General features: G+C 43.9%; 1 pseudogene; it reads right to left on the bottom strand.

Annotated features, from left to right (window-relative positions):
- Window positions 1-12,635: 12,635 nt before the first annotated feature.
- Window positions 12,636-14,893, bottom strand: LOC115643642 (annotated as a pseudogene).
- Between the last annotated feature and the right edge of the window lie 947 nt (window positions 14,894-15,840).

The raw sequence follows: 15,840 nt of genomic DNA, 5'->3' as shown, positions 1-15,840 counted from the left end.
CATGCACCTTTAGATATATTACTGATTATATAAAAAACTAACAATATTTCCCACATTTCAAGGACAATTTTAATCTGTTGATTCTGGGAAACTTTCATGGGAGAGTGCATCAGCCACTTTGTTAGAAGCTCCTGAAATGTGTTCTATTTCAAAATCAAAATCTTGGAGAGCTAAACTCCACTGAAGAAGCTTTTTGTTATTTTTCTTGATGGTATGAAGCCACTTCAGGGCAGCATGGTTGGTTTGCAGGTGGAAATGCCATCCCTAAATGTATTGGCGTAGCATTTCCAGAGTGTCCACAATGGCATAACATTCCTTTTCGCTAATTGACCAGTGGTTTTCCCTCTCAGACAGTGTTTTGCTAAGAAATACAACAGGATGGAATTCTTGATCCAGTCCTTCCTGCATTAAAACTGCTCCCACACCATGCCCGGATGCATTTGTGGTTACTAGGAAAGGTTTGTCAAAGTCTGGGGCCCTTAGGACAGGATCAGACATGAATATCACTTTAAACTGCTTAAAGGCCTTTTAACACTCTTCAGTCCACTGAACTGCATTTGGCTGTTTCTTTCTGGTCAGGTCTGTCAGTTGGGTGGAGATTTTGCTGTAGCTCAGTACAAATCGCCTGTAATACCCGGCCAAGCCTAAGAAGGATTGAACCTGTTTCTTTGACTTTGGGACAGGCCACTTTTGGATAATCTCCACTTTGGCCTGTAGGGGGTTGATTGTTCCTTGACCCAACTGGTGTCCACGATGAGTCACTCTGTTTAGGCCTATTTAACACTTTTCAGCCTTAAGAGTTTATCCTGCCTCCCTCATGCACTCGAATCAGAAAATGTGGCCACATTCTCAAGATAGGTGACTGCAGATTCTCTCAATCCCGCTAGGAGACTATATACACGTTTCTGGAAGGTGGTGGGTGCATTTCACAGCATGGGTGATGAAGGCTGACCTTTCCTTGACAGATTCATCTAGCGGCACTTGCCAGTACCCCTTGGTTAAGTCTAAAGTAGAGATGAATTGGGCACGTCCCAGTTTCTCCAATGGCTCCTCTGTGCGTGGTGGTGGATAGCTGCCTGGGCGAGTCACAGCATGTTTATCATACCAGGACTTTTGCTCTTCCTGAGCATCATTTAGGTTTTCTTTATCTAGGGCTAAAGAGTCTTGGAGGGTGTTTTGTAGGTTGCTTACCAAGTCTAGAATGTTAGTTCCTGGTGAAGGCGTAAACCCCTCCCCTTGCTGCTTCACCAGCTGTAATGGCCCCTTAACCTTGCAGCCATACACAAGTTCAAATGATGAGAACCCTAAACTGTGACGTGGTACAACCCTGTAGGCAAAGAACAACAGCTGCAACACTAGGTCTCAATCACTGGAGTGCTCATTGATGAATTTATGTATCATGGCCCCCAAAGTTCAATTAAACTTCTCCATCAGCCCATTTGTTTAAGGTGGCAAGGGGTGGCAACCAAGTGCAAGAAAATAGCAGATGAAATTCAGTGTAGATAAATGCAAAGTAATGCACTTTGGAAAACATAATCCTAATTATACCTGAGAGATGATGTTTCCAGATTAGCCGTCACCACTCAAGAAAGAGATCTTGGAGTCAGTGTGAATAGGTCTCTGGAAACATCCACTCAAAGTGCAGTAGCAGTAAATAAAAAAGCTAATAGAATGTTTGGAACTATGGATGGCAGATATAATTGGCAAGGGCAGGCTATGTCTCCCCTGGCACAGCTGTGGTCACCGGCCACCAGTTGTGGGGTTTGCCCGGGGAAGTTTTTCCTTATTATTTACCATACATTTTCAAGTGTGGCTGAGTAGGCAGTATGTGGTACTCATCTTCCTGGGTTCATCAGGAACTCCCTGGAGTCCATGTAGATTATTGATGAATTCAGGAAGCTTAATAACACAGACCACTGTCACAGATTGTCATCCCAGGAGTGTAGTCTGGGAGCCACAGGAACCGATGTGCCCCTTAACCCTCCAGCTGGGCAGGCCAATCTTACACTGCTTTTGTGGTAACACAGCCAGCCTGTGCTATCTCTGTTACACCCAGCATGACAGCAAGTGATGCCACACACCCATTTGAGCTGCCTGAGTGCTTTACCTAAGCCACTCCAAGACAGGCAGGAGAGAACAGCCAATTTCCAAGCTCTCCTGCCTTGCACCCTTGCTGGAGTATAACCCAAAATTATACCACCTTGCACTGCAGAGGATTCTGTATCTTGTAAGCTCATTAACTAAAGTCACTTTCCCCACTGATGTGGGAAAGATACGCAACAGCATTTGTACACAGAGCTGGGATATTTGTCAGGGAGGTGCTGGTAAAGATAAAGCATAAAACAAATTTATTAAGTACAAAAACATGGATTTTAAGTGTTTATAAGTGATAGCCTGGGACCATCATTTCCAGGAGGCCAGTCTTTCTTACTCAGGTGTTTTGAGGTGTTCTCTTGTGTAGGGAGTGAGTCCAAGAAATGATGTCACTCCCAACCTGTCATAAAAAGATAGCTAAGGGTTAACGTCTCTTTCACCTGAAGCACCTGACCAGAGGACTAATCAGGAAACAGGATTTTTTCAACTCTGGGTGGAGGGTTTTTTGTGTGTGAGTCTTTTGTTCTGGGTCTTCTGCCTGTATGATCTGTTTTTTCTCTTTCTTTCATCTCCATCTCTTTTTGTTTTATTTCTAGTTCCTGTTTGTTTTTTTCCATCTCTCGCCTTGTTCGGTGTCTTTGATTTGTTTTTCGGCCTCAATTTTTGTCTTGGTAGGCATGGTTCCTGTTTTCTTGTGTTGGGGTGCCCTCTGGTATTTATCTTCTGACCTGCAGGCTCTGTTGCCTCCTGGGGTCTGCCTAGCAACAGTGCCTTTTTCCCTTTCTTTGTCTAGCTAATTTTTTCAATGTAGAGTAAACCAGAAAAACCACTTTATTTGCATGAGTATAGTGCTGGTAATGACTCTCAATGGGAGTGCTATTGTCACAAAAGACCTGTTTGTCACAGCTTAATGGTTCCTTGCTTAATATGCAAGCCAAAACTGACAGAGAGAGCAGAAAAAAAAATTCTCTCTTGTTCCTTTGAAAACCAAACCCTCTCTGCTAAAAAGCCCCTAGCAGAGAAAAGAAAAATATAATATTCCTACTGGCTTCTGGATTCTATCTTTCCCATTACGCTGCCACTCATGTCATAACTTAGTCCCAGATTTGGACCTTAGCGTCCAAAATATGGGGGTTAGCATGAAAACCTCCAAGCTTAGTTACCAGCTTGGACCTGGTACTGCTGCCACCACCCAAAAAATTGGAGTGTTTTGGGGCATAAGTGATAGCCTGGGACCATCATTTCCAGGAGGCCAGTCTTTCTTACTCAGGTGTTTTGAGGTGATCTCTTGTGTAGGGAGTGAGTCCAAGAAATGATGTCACTCCCAACCTAATATAGTATTTCCATAAGGAGAGGACCTTTTGTTTCGAGACAATTTCCCAGCCCAGAGTGTTGAAAAATAAACAGAGCCATGGACTGAGCCTAATAAATTATATAGATAGGATATGAATTGTCAGTTTGTCACCTTGATTGAGGATACAAACAGTCCACAAAATTTTAATACACAGGCTAGAAATCCCTTTAGCCTGGGTCCAACACTTCTCCCCGTTTAATCTTTGTTACTCAGGTGTATCCAGGAGTTCTCTTGTGTGGGGAGTGAGGCCAAGAGAGGACGTCACTCCCTGCCTTATATTGTTTTTCCATATAAGAGAAAGCCTTTGTTTCAAGCCAAGTTCCCAGCCCAGTCTGTGGAAAAATATGTGTACCAAAATGGAGTTCAGTGTCACGTGGTCTGGTCCTAATATATATATAACGTCAGGTACAAAAATGATACATGCACACACATAGGATAATGATATTCAGGAAATCATAACTTTTGATACCTCACAAGCCATACATTGTACCAGATGCTTCATAATTATGTCATGATTATACCACTATGATGAATATGGATTCAGTATCATAACTTCCTCTGTTGACACCTGAATGTGGAACAGTTCCTCATATATGTCAACTAAAAAGAATGGCTCAGTTTTGGGAATCTTCCTCACATCCTCTGCAGCGAAGACCAGTTCAAAGGCTTCATTTAACCTCTCTGTAACAGCCTAATCTTCCTTGACAGCTCCCTTATCACCTCATAGTCCAATGGTCCCATTGATTATTTTACAGTCTTACTGCTTCTCACATACTTCCAAAACAAATTGCTATTTTTTGTTTCATTTGCTAGTTGCTTTTCAAATCATTTGAACTCATTACGCAGTATCACGAAGCCTCATTCAACAAGTATAAGTCACTCCCCCAAAAACCATGAGATTGGTTTAGAAGTAATGAGATACATTAATGTGGGGTTTATTTTTATTTGCCTTTGGTTTACAAACCTTTGGAGTCAGCTGCTTTAGATTTTTTAAAGGGATGTCAAGTGATAAAAAAAATTCGTGATTTAATCATGCAATTAAAAATAATTGTGATTAATCGCACAGTTAATTGCATGGTTAAACAATAATAAACAATCATTTATTTAAATATTTTGCATGTTTTCTACATTTTCAAATACATTGATTTGAATTACAACACAAAATACAAAGTGTACAATGGTCACTTTATATGTATTTTTGATTACAATTACTGCACTATAAAAGAACAAAAGAAATAATATTTTTTTAATTCACCTAATACCAGTACTGCAGTGCAATCTCTTTATCATGAAAGCTGAACTTACAAATGTAGAATTATAAGTAAAAACTTTCATTCAAAAATAGAGCAATGTAAAATTTTATAGCCTGCAAGTTTACTCCATCCTACTTGTTCTGCCAATAGCTCAGACAAACAAGTTTGTTTACATTTGCAGGGGATAAAGCTGCCCGCTGCTTGTTTACAATGTCACCTGCAAGTGAGAAGAGGTGTTCACATGCCACTGTTATAGCTGGCATCACAATATATTTACGTGCCAGATGCGATAAAGATTCTTATATCCCTTCATCCTTCAATGACCATTCCAGAGGACATGCATCCATGCTGATGATGGGTTCTGCTCAATAATAATCTAAAGCATTGCAGAGGAACGCATGTTCATTTCCATTATCTGAGTCAGATGCCACCAGCAGAAGGTTGATTTTCTCCTTTGGTGGTTCAGGTTCTGTAGGTTTCACATTGGAGTGTTGCTCTTTTAAGACTTGTGAAAGCATGCTCCTCACCTCTTTCCTCTCAGATTTTGGAAGGAACTTCAGATTCTTAAACTTTGGGCTGCATGCTGTAGTTATCTTTAGAAATTTCATATTAGCGCCTTCTTTGCATTTTTTGAGATCGGCCGTGAAAGTGTTCTTAAAATGAACCACACGTGCTGGGTCATCATTCAAGACTGCTATAACATGAAATATATGGCAGAATGCGAGTAAAACAGAGCAGGGGACTTACAATTCTCCCCCCAGGGAGTTCAGTCACAAATTTAGTTAACAAATTATTTTTTTCACTAGCGTCATCAGCATAGAAGCATGTCCTCCACAATGGTGGCTGCAGCATCAAGGGGCTTACAAATGTTTAGCTCATCTGGTATATAAGTACCTTGCAATGCGAGCTACAAACGTGCCATGCAAATTCCTCTTCTCACTTTCTGGAGACATGGTAATTGAGAAGCAGGCAGCATTATTGCCTGTAAATGTAAAGAAACTTGATCAAGAACTGAGACTGAGTGAACTTGTAGGCTCTGAAGTTTTATGTTGTTTTGGTTTTGAAAGCAGTTATTTAACAAATAAAATCTACATTTGTAAGTTGCACTTTCACAACAAAGAGATCATATTACTGCACTTGTATGAGGTGAATTAAAATATACAGGTTTTATGGTTTATCATTTTTACAGTGCAAATGTTGGCAATCAAAAATAACATGCACTTTGATTTCAATTACAACACAGAGTACAGTATATTTAAAAAGTAGAAAAACATTCAAAATATGTACTAAATTTCATTTGATATTCTATTGTTTAACAGTACAATTAAAACTGTGATTAATTGTGATTATTTTTATACCCAATTAATTTTTTGAGTTAATTGTGTGTGTTTTGACTGTGATTAATCAACAGCCCTAGTTTTCTAGCTTTTCTGCAATTCACTTTGAAAATGAAACATTTTTAAAGAAAATTGAAAGCTGAGATTCTCCATGCAGTGTCTTGGTTCCAGAACTTGCGGCATTAAGAAAGACAGGAAACAGTGCAAGACTCCCAATGAAATCCCAGGAGCTTTCACTGCTGGCCGTTTCTCAAGCGGCACACCCACAAACAGAAGTATTGAGGGTTAGTTAGTTGATATTTCTGGTCACACAGTCCATCAGTGGCAGAGATGCTGTGTTGGTCTGCAGTGGGCTACAAAGCCTCCTGTTGTAAGAAACGGGGTTATACCAGCTGGATATAGCAGTGGCTGTCTTGGAGAATCACTGGTTCTTACAATAAAATGTCTTTGCAAATGTATTCTTGTGCAGATGTCAATGACTGTGTAATTCTATTCAAGCTTAACAGAAATCCATCAAAATGCACAGCGCTACCTAGAGTGAAATGAACAGCGCTGCCTGAGAACCTGATCTGTCTGGGGGAATCAGCTTTGCTAGTTATTCATTGCTGCAGGTAAAATTTGTACTGAAAGGTTTTTTTTCTAAAGCTTCTCTCTCTCTCTCACCCCCACCCCTCCCCCCCCGAATACATTCTGCACTACCAGGGTGGCCGGCCCCTCAGTTTGAGAACCTCTGGACTACACGTTCTAATGGCTCCTCCTGGCCTTAAATTCTGTGACTCTGAGTCATTGTCTTTAATGGATAATCATCTTGGATGCAACGTGAACAAGTTGCTACTCTGAATGCTCGTATGAATTCAGCGAGGATATATAACTCTTGCAAATGAACGGTAAAAAACTGAACTTGCAAATGAACTGCAATGACTTACTGTCACCTGGAGTACTTAAAACAAGAGCCTCCTTTGAGGATTCACATTATTTCAGTCTTCTCTAAAACACAAGGTCTCCTACCTTACGGACCCATCCACCAAACTCCTTTTTGGGATGAGCATTGGTGCAGTCTTGCCACAACCCCTGCTCATTTTCCCCAGAGGCCCCGCCCTCTGTCCCATCTCTTCCATTAGACCCTGCTCCCTGCTCCTCCACTTCCGCTGAGCCTCTGCCTCCCTGTCGGGCCATGGTAAGCAGGAGCTCAGGCTGCTGTGGGGAGCCCCAGACTGTGTGCTCAGACTAGGAAGGCATCCAGTCTGTCAAAGAAACTTATTGAAACATCTCCGAGGGTGAGATTTTATCTGTACTCCATTTTATTACTGTATTAGGCATAGACTTACAGGTTTTATTTTATTTTACTTGGTAATTCACTTTGTTCTCTCCGTCACTACTTGGAACCACTTAAGTCCTACTTTCTGTGTTTAATAAAATCACTTTTTACTTATTAATTAACCCTGAGTATGTATTTATACCCAAGGGAGCAAACAGCTGTGCATATCTCTCTATCAATGTTAAAGAAGGCGAACAATTTATGAGTTTACCCTGCACAAGCGTTATACAAGGTAAAACAGATTTATTTGGGTTTAGACCCCATTGAGAGTTGGGCATCTGAGTGTTAAAGACAAGAATACTTCTTAAGCAGCTTTAAGTTAAGCCTGCAGCTTTGGGGCACATGGTTCAGACCCTGAGTCTGTATGGGAGCACACGGGTGTATCTGGCTCAACAACACAGGGTGCTGCAGTCCCAAACTGGCAGGGAAGGTATGGGCAGAAATAGTCTTGGCACATCAGTTGGCAACCCCAAGGGGGTTTCTATGATCTAACCCGTCACAGAACACCCTGATTATCCTTGCACGAAGATGTTTGCTCCTCACACTGTACACAATTGGGTTGATCAGGGGCAGAATGAGAATGTAGATATAACCCAGGAGAATCTTAAGCAAGGGAGAAGAGTCCTCCCTCAATCTGTGTATCACAGACAGACCGGTCATTGGCGTGCAGAAGAGCAGGACGGCGCAGAGGTGGGACACACAGGTATTCAGGGCCCTGAGGCACTTCGTGTGGGCTATGATGCTCAGCACTGTTTTGAGGATCATCACATAAGAGAGGAAGATGAGCAGTGAATCCAGTCCCACAGTCAAAAATGAAAGAGACAAGCCATAGATGCTGTTTACTCTGATATCCGAACAAGCTATCTTCATAACGTCCTGGTTTATGCAATAGCAATGAGAGAGGACATTGGATCGACAGTATTGTAACCGCTGAAGGAGAAAAGGGAGTGGGAGAAATCCAACAAAACGCACAGCGCCACATGGGGACAAACACACAGCACCGAATGAAGACCAGATCTGTATGGAGGAATCAACTTAGCTAGTTATACCCTGCTATGGGTAGAATCTGGACAGGATATTTTTTTCCCTAAAACTTCTGACGCCCATCCTGGAATATATTCCACACACACACTGCTCAGTGTGAGACCCTCTGGGCTACATGATCTAATAGTTAATTCTTGCCTGGAACTCTATGACTCTATGAATCATTCTCTTGAGTGGAGCGTTATTTTGGATGCAACTTAAACAAGTTGTTCCTCTGAATGATGATAGGCACTAAACACAGATGGATGATGGCCAAGAAGAATTGGGATTGTCACAGTAAAACCAGGATATATGATCTCTTTACCCTCTAAACCAGGTCCTTTCATGACATGCATGGAGTCTCAAAATTGTCCCACTCTTTGAGCTGGGGACAACACACCCTCTATGCTAAATGCTTATCACCAAGTATCAGAAGGGTAGCCATGTTAGTCTGGATCTGTAAAAGCAGCAGAGTCCTGCGACACCTTATAGACTAACAGACGTATTGGAGCATGAGCTTCCGTGGATGAATACCCACTTCGTCAGATGCATCCGACGAAGTTGGCATTCACCCACGAAAGCTCATGCTCCAATACGTCTGTTAGTCTATAAGGTGCCACAGGACTCTGCTGCTTATCACCAAGCAGTTCTGACTGGACACCACAGTTTCTTTCCTTTGGGTGCTTGTGACCAGAGCTATACAGTCACCACAAGCCTCCTTAAAACTAGGATGTTTATTGAAAAACAGCACAGAGCATTGGAAATAATGGTTATAAAATAACAGGGAGCTGCCACACGTCTACACTTGTCTATCTCACTTCTCATTACAAGCTAAGTCAGACAGGCTTTGCTCTGGAGATAGAGGAACAGAACTGGCCCAACTTACATTCTCTTGGGACACCAAGGAGCTTTTGGGACCCAGACTAACTACCCTGTGTCTCTGAGAACATCTTCCCATTGGTTTGCTCTTTTCTTGAGGAAACAGCCTGTGCTGAAACCTGCTGCGCCTGGGCCCACTCATCACCGTAGTGCTCAGCTATGTCCATGTTACAGGTCCAACGAGTGGAGCTGACCTTTTCCCTCAGGCTTTAAGAGGAAGCCCCTGTGGCTGCTGCTCCACTGTTTGACTGTTAGACACACTCAGTCTGAATGGCTTGTAAACATGTGCCCGGTGACTGTGCTGAAACTCCTGACATCCCTGTGATGCTCCAACACTCACCTCAGAAATCCATTACTCACCTCTCACTGTTACCCCCGAGCACCCCCACAACTGCCACAGAGACTAAGATGCTGGAGTCACAGGGCTTTCCAGAAGCAGCTGTCACAAGAGGCTGAGTTAGGAAACCTTTTATAGACAAATGTCAGAGGTGTTCCTCTGTGGAACCCTGACACAGCACTGACCTCAGGGTCTCAGAGTATCTGAGCACCTGGAATCTCTTTATCCTCCCGCCACTGCTGTGAGGCAGGGCCAAGCTATGATCCACCTGTGCAGAGGCCCAGAGACAGAGAGTAGCTTGCTCATGGTCACACATGGCAAGGGAATCAAAGCCAGCTCCATTGAGTCACAGAGCTGTGCAGAGTTTAGAGCAGACTGGGGATGGCTAACAGCTTCCAAGAGTACAGCCCGCTTTAACCAATTCCCTGTGGATGGGTGTCACCACAGAGTGCCCCCTCGGGGCCTGAGGTAGCCCTCCAGGCAACCTGCCCTTCCCCCTTTGGTAGTTGCAGTGAGTTACTCTCAGCCTGGGGTACTTAAAACAAGAGTCCCCTTTGTGGGGTTGCATTAATTCAGTCTTCTCCAAAACACAAACACTCCTACCCTCCAGCCCCATCCTCCTTCTTTACTCAGGAAACTCCACCGCCCTACCTGCTGCGGTTAGACTCATAGACTCATAGACTCTAGGACTGGAAGGGACCTCGAGAGGTCATCGAGTCCAGTCCCCTGCCATCATGGCAGGACCAAATACTGTCTAGACCATCCCTGATAGACATTTATCTAACCTACTCTTAAATATCTCCAGCGATGGAGATTCCACAACTTCCCTAGGCAACCTATTCCAGTGTTTAACTACCCTGACAGTTAGGAACTTTTTCCTAATGTCCAACCTAAATCTCCCTTGCTGCAGTTTAAGTCCATTGCTTCTTGTTCTACCATTGGAGGCCAAGGTGAACAAGTTTTCTCCCTCCTCCTGATGACACCCTTTTAGATACCTGAAAACTGCTATCAGGTCCCCTCTCAGTCTTCTCTTTTCCAGACTAAACAAACCCAATTCCTTCAGCCTTCCTTCATAGGTCATGTTCTCAAGACCTTTAATCATTCTTGTTGCTCTTCTCTGGACCCTCTCCAATTTCTCCACATCTTTCTTGAAATGCGGTGCCCAGAACTGGACACAATACTCCAGTTGAGGCCTAACCAGCGCAGAGTAAAGTGGAAGAATGACTTCTCGTGTCTTGTTTACAACACACCTGTTAATGCATCCCAGAATCATGTTTGCTTTTTTTGCAACAGTATCACACTGTTCACTCATATTAAGCTTGTGGTCCACTATGACCCCTAGATCTCTTTCTGCCATACTCCTTCCTAGACAGTCTCTTCCCATTCTGTATGTGTGAAACTGATTGTTCCTTCCTAGGTGGAGCACTTTGCATTTATCTTTATTGAACTTCATCCTGTTTACCTCAGACCATTTCTCCAATTTCTCCAGATCATTTTGAATTTTGACCCTGTCCTCCAAAGCAGTTGCAATCCCTCCCAGTTTGGTATCGTCCGCAAACTTAATAAGCGTACTTTCTATGCCAACATCTAAATCGTTGATGAAGATATTGAACAGAACCGGTCCCAAAACAGACCCCTGCGGAACCCCACTTGTTATACTTGTTAGCATTGGTTCAGGCTTGCCACACCCTCTGCCTCATCTCTTCCCTCAAATCTCTGCCCCCTGCTCTTTCAATTCTGGGCCAATGTGGGGAGACCTGGACTCTCCAACTTCACTAGGGGTATGTATTGGGTTTGATGATAGAAGATGGGGGCTGCTCTCGGGCCCACAAGCCACTTGCCCAGGATAGGAGTAGGGTCTGATGCTCGTTATAGAGGTTCTGGAAACCTGGGCAGTTCTTACCTTGGCCCGGCTCTGACTTTGGATTTGGAGAGAGATTGGAGCTTCAGGTAAAGAGGAGGAACAGGGGGTGAGGTTCCGGGGAAGGGATGGGGCAGAAGGAGGGGCAAAGGAGGAAGGGGATGGAGCAGAGAATTATGGCTTCAGGTAAGAATGGGGGAGAGGGAGGTTCCTCAGGGAAAGAGGAAGCATGGGGTGGGGCCACACAGGGGATGGGGTCCCAGCATATGTTCTGCTTTTGCCTTTTGAACAGGTGGTCTCCCAACAGTGAATGGGCTGGACTGGGATAGGAGCTACCTGGGCCTCTCTGTGGGAGCAGATTCCCATTCCTACCCCTTGGAAAGCAGCTGGGGCAGCACAAACACAGGGGACAAGGAGGGAAACTGGGCCTCAGTCTCTTGTCAGGACTCCTGTGCGTCAGACCCTCACTCACACAGCTCTGCTCGGGGGACGGGGGAATGGGCTCAGCAGGTGTACTGTGCTGAGACAAGAATTGTGTGCAGGGGGGGTTGCTTGAAAGGCTACTCCTGCGTTAATCTGACAGGACTCAGTCATAATCACCTGGCTGAGGGTGTAGGGGAAGGATGTGTGTCCGTGCACCTTGAATATCCCCTGTCCACAGCTCCTGCAGCCCTCATAGATCACACAGCAAACCAGAGCGCTCACAGTGAATCAGGACTCAGACTGCAAAAAAGCTCTGCAGCTTTCCCCATGACCTATGGGTGTTTAACCAGAGACAGGACATGGGCAATCCAAGTGTAAGAGGAAACATCATCCACGTCCCTTCTCTTTATTGACTGTATCAAGAGGAATTCTGAGGTCGGAGGAGCTACAAATATGGCTCTTTATCTCCCAATATCCCACCGATCCCCTGGCTTTCCACAAACACAGTCATTTTGTAAATGCTGCTGCCTGCCTTGGTCTCCTTCCCCCGTGTGCTGTCCTCACTCACCAGCAGGTGGGGACAGTCTCATTTCATTCCTCGAAGCCTTAGACTCCATCTCAACCTTTTTCTACAGAGAGGAGATGAGTAGCTCATCTTAACTCAGATGTAAGGGTCCAGGATGGAATCAGTGTCTGTGTCCTGGGTTTTTCGTCTCCTGTGTCACCAGTGCTGGAACTGGGTGATGAACTGACCCTTCACTTGATGAACAATCTGATTATCCTCAATCTAAGCTGTTTGCTTTTCATGCTGTACACAACTGGGTTCATAAGGGGCGGAACCAGAAGGTAGACATACCCCAGGAGAATCTGAAGCACGTGAGTCGAGCTGTTCCCAAATCTGTGTATCACAGACAAACCAATCTCTGAAGTGTAGAAAAGCAGGACGACACAGAGGTGGGAGACACAGGTGTTCAGGGCCCGAAGACACTTTGTCTGCGACACAACGCTCAGCACTGTTTTAAGGATCATCCCATACGAGAGGATGATGAGCAGTGAATCCAACCCCATAATTAAGAATGAAAGATACAAGCCATAGAGGTTGTTGAATTTGTTGTCTGAACAAGCCAACTTCATGACTTCCTGGTGTGCACAGTAGGAATGGGAGAGGACATTGTCTCCACAGTATTGGAACCGTTTCAGGAGAAGAGGGAGAGGGAATATTATGGTTATTCCTCTTAGCACACACACCAGTCCCATCTTGGCTATTCTCGGCAGGGTTAAGATGGAAGCATATTTCAGTGGGTTACAGATGGCGATGAAGCGGTCAAAGGCCATCAACAAGAGTATGGAAGATTCAATGCACTGAAGCGACTGAATAAAGAACAACTGGGTAAAACAGGCATTAAAGCTGATTTCCCTAGAGTTAAACAAGTATATGCCCATTATCGTCGGCATGGTGGCTATCAATAAGCCAAGGTCTGTGACGGCCAACATGGAAAGGAAAATGTACATGGGCTCATGGAGGGTTGGATCTGTTTTTATAATGAACAGAATGACTGAATTTCCTATTATCGAAATAACATACATTAAACAGAAGGGGATAGAAATCCAGAGATGGACGTCTTCCTGCCCTGGTATCCCAGTGAGAAGGAACACTGCAGAGCTGAATTTGGTGTCATTGACAGCTGACATAATGTACTGGACAGACACAGGTAGTTTTGAACTTTAGTTTCTGAAAGGAGAAATAACAGGAGACTACATGATATTTAGGGAGACATCTTTCTGCTCTCAATGCAAGTCTAGAGGCTCCGAGGATCTCAAAGAAAATGAGCAACTACATAATCTTGGATTTTCACCACCACCAGGAAGATAGGCACTGCCAAACTAGATCAGACATGTGGTCCATTCACCCCAGTATTTAGTGGCCATTTAGACTCATAGACTTTAAGGTCAGAAGGGACCATTGTGATCATCTAATCTAACCTCCTGCACAAAGCAGGCACAGAATCCTACCCATCCACTTCTATAACAAACCCCTAACCTATGTCTGAGTTATTGAAATCTTCAAATTGTGGTTTGAAGACCTCAAGCTGCAGAGAATCCTCCCGCAAGTGACCCATGCCCCACGCTGCAGAGGAAGGGGAAAAACCTCCAGGGCCTCTGCCAATCTGTCCAAGAGGAAAATTCCTTCCCGACCCCAAATATGGCGATCAGCTAAACCCTGAGCATGTGGGCAAGACTCACCAGCCAGCACTCAGGAAAGATTCTCTGCAGTAACTCAGATCCCATCCCATCTAACATCCCATCACAGACCACTGGGCATACTTACCTGCTGATAATCAAAGATCATTTCCTAGATTCTTCTGAAGAAACTGGAACAAGTCTTGCATTAGGCAGCTATGAGATACCCTGCTCCCAGAGAGTTTCCCCCTGACACCCACTACTTAGACATATTTGGTGGTGTAAATCAGGAAGGCTTAGAGCCCTTCCAAGACTTTTTAAAAGAGATCCTAACAACCTTAATGGGATTTATTTTTTTACCCATATAAACATCTCATCCCTCTTTGAAGCCTTCTAAGCTCTTGGTCACATCGATATCTTGAGCTGGGAGTTCCACAGCCTATTGTGCACTATGTGCATTTACAGTTGTGACCTTCCCACACACACTCTTTCTGGCCCATTGTATCACGGCATGTGTGCAAGTGCACGGTGATATTGGTCATTGTATTTATCTGTCCTGGATTGAAGCTATTTGTAAATGTGTCTGCCTCTTCCCAGCACATGGGATAAATTCTTAGGGCCTGATTCTGAAATCAAGATTGTCTTAATGGCATCACTGCAAATGTACATGGGTTAATTGCTTCGGAACAGGGCTCTATTAGCTTTCCCTGACCAAATGCACCAGATGATACACTTTGACGCCCAAGAGTCCCTTCAAGAAGAGCTGAAATGCTTTGCCTCAACAATGTTGATTGAATCCAGACAGTCCATTCACCATACAAGCTTCTCTTCATTCTCACAGGTCCTGCATCCTGTCACCAAGCAAGGGTCCATAAGTATCTGCAAAGTTACATGGGTGAAGAGTGGAAAACCAGGTTTGCACTAATATCCATTTGAGTGTGCAAGTTATTTCTGCCATATGCATGTAAGAGGTGATGGTGAAAATTATATACAACCACTGTAACACTCCCCTTTTCTACACCTCAGCTTGACTCTTTGCTGAAACACAGACAAAGGGTTCTGTTATCTCATGACCTTTTCAAAAGACCTGTCCACATATTGCAGAGGGATAATCTTCATGACCCCAAATGTAAGTGTTAGAAAGAGCTTCTGGTCATTTCCCAGGAGACAGTATCATACAGCTGTTCACTGAACAAAGAGTTAAGAGCTCAAACCTATTGCCAACAATATCTGGAGTACTACTGAAATACTTTCTAAAGCAAAAGCCATTAAGCAGTATAGTTACCACTGCTTCTGACTTTCAGAATACAGGCATGTCATGAATGTTTGGTTTGTAATATCTATATTACAATGAAAAGATTTGGTATAACATTTACACATCTGTACTTTAGCATACACGTGTCAGTCCATTCTTTTCCCTCTGATCCGCTGTCAGAAATGATTTCTTGGGTTAGAGCGGGACTTAAAATGTAACGTCTTTCATCGGGATTTCTTCAGAACCTGAACAGACTGCAGCTTCCCAGTCCTCATTCAGTTTATTTCCAGCAAACAAAAGTCTAGTAGCTCCTCTGTCCCTGGGTTAATAGCTGACTGGTTCTCCTCAGGTTCTGTTCTGTCAGACTGCAGCCTGTATCCGGAGCGGTAACAGCCATTGGGATCAGTATAGAAAATATTCATTCCCTGAACTCTCACTCTCTAGTACACAGTAACCCCAGCACCTGTTACTCAGGCACGATGAGGGTTTGCAGTTAGTGGATTTCAAAGTCAAATGCAGGAGTAT

Source organism: Gopherus evgoodei, unplaced genomic scaffold (genome assembly GCF_007399415.2).
Source record: "Gopherus evgoodei ecotype Sinaloan lineage unplaced genomic scaffold, rGopEvg1_v1.p scaffold_65_arrow_ctg1, whole genome shotgun sequence".
NCBI classification, from domain to species: Eukaryota; Metazoa; Chordata; order Testudines; family Testudinidae; genus Gopherus; species Gopherus evgoodei.
This window is presented reverse-complemented; position numbering and strand designations above follow the sequence as displayed.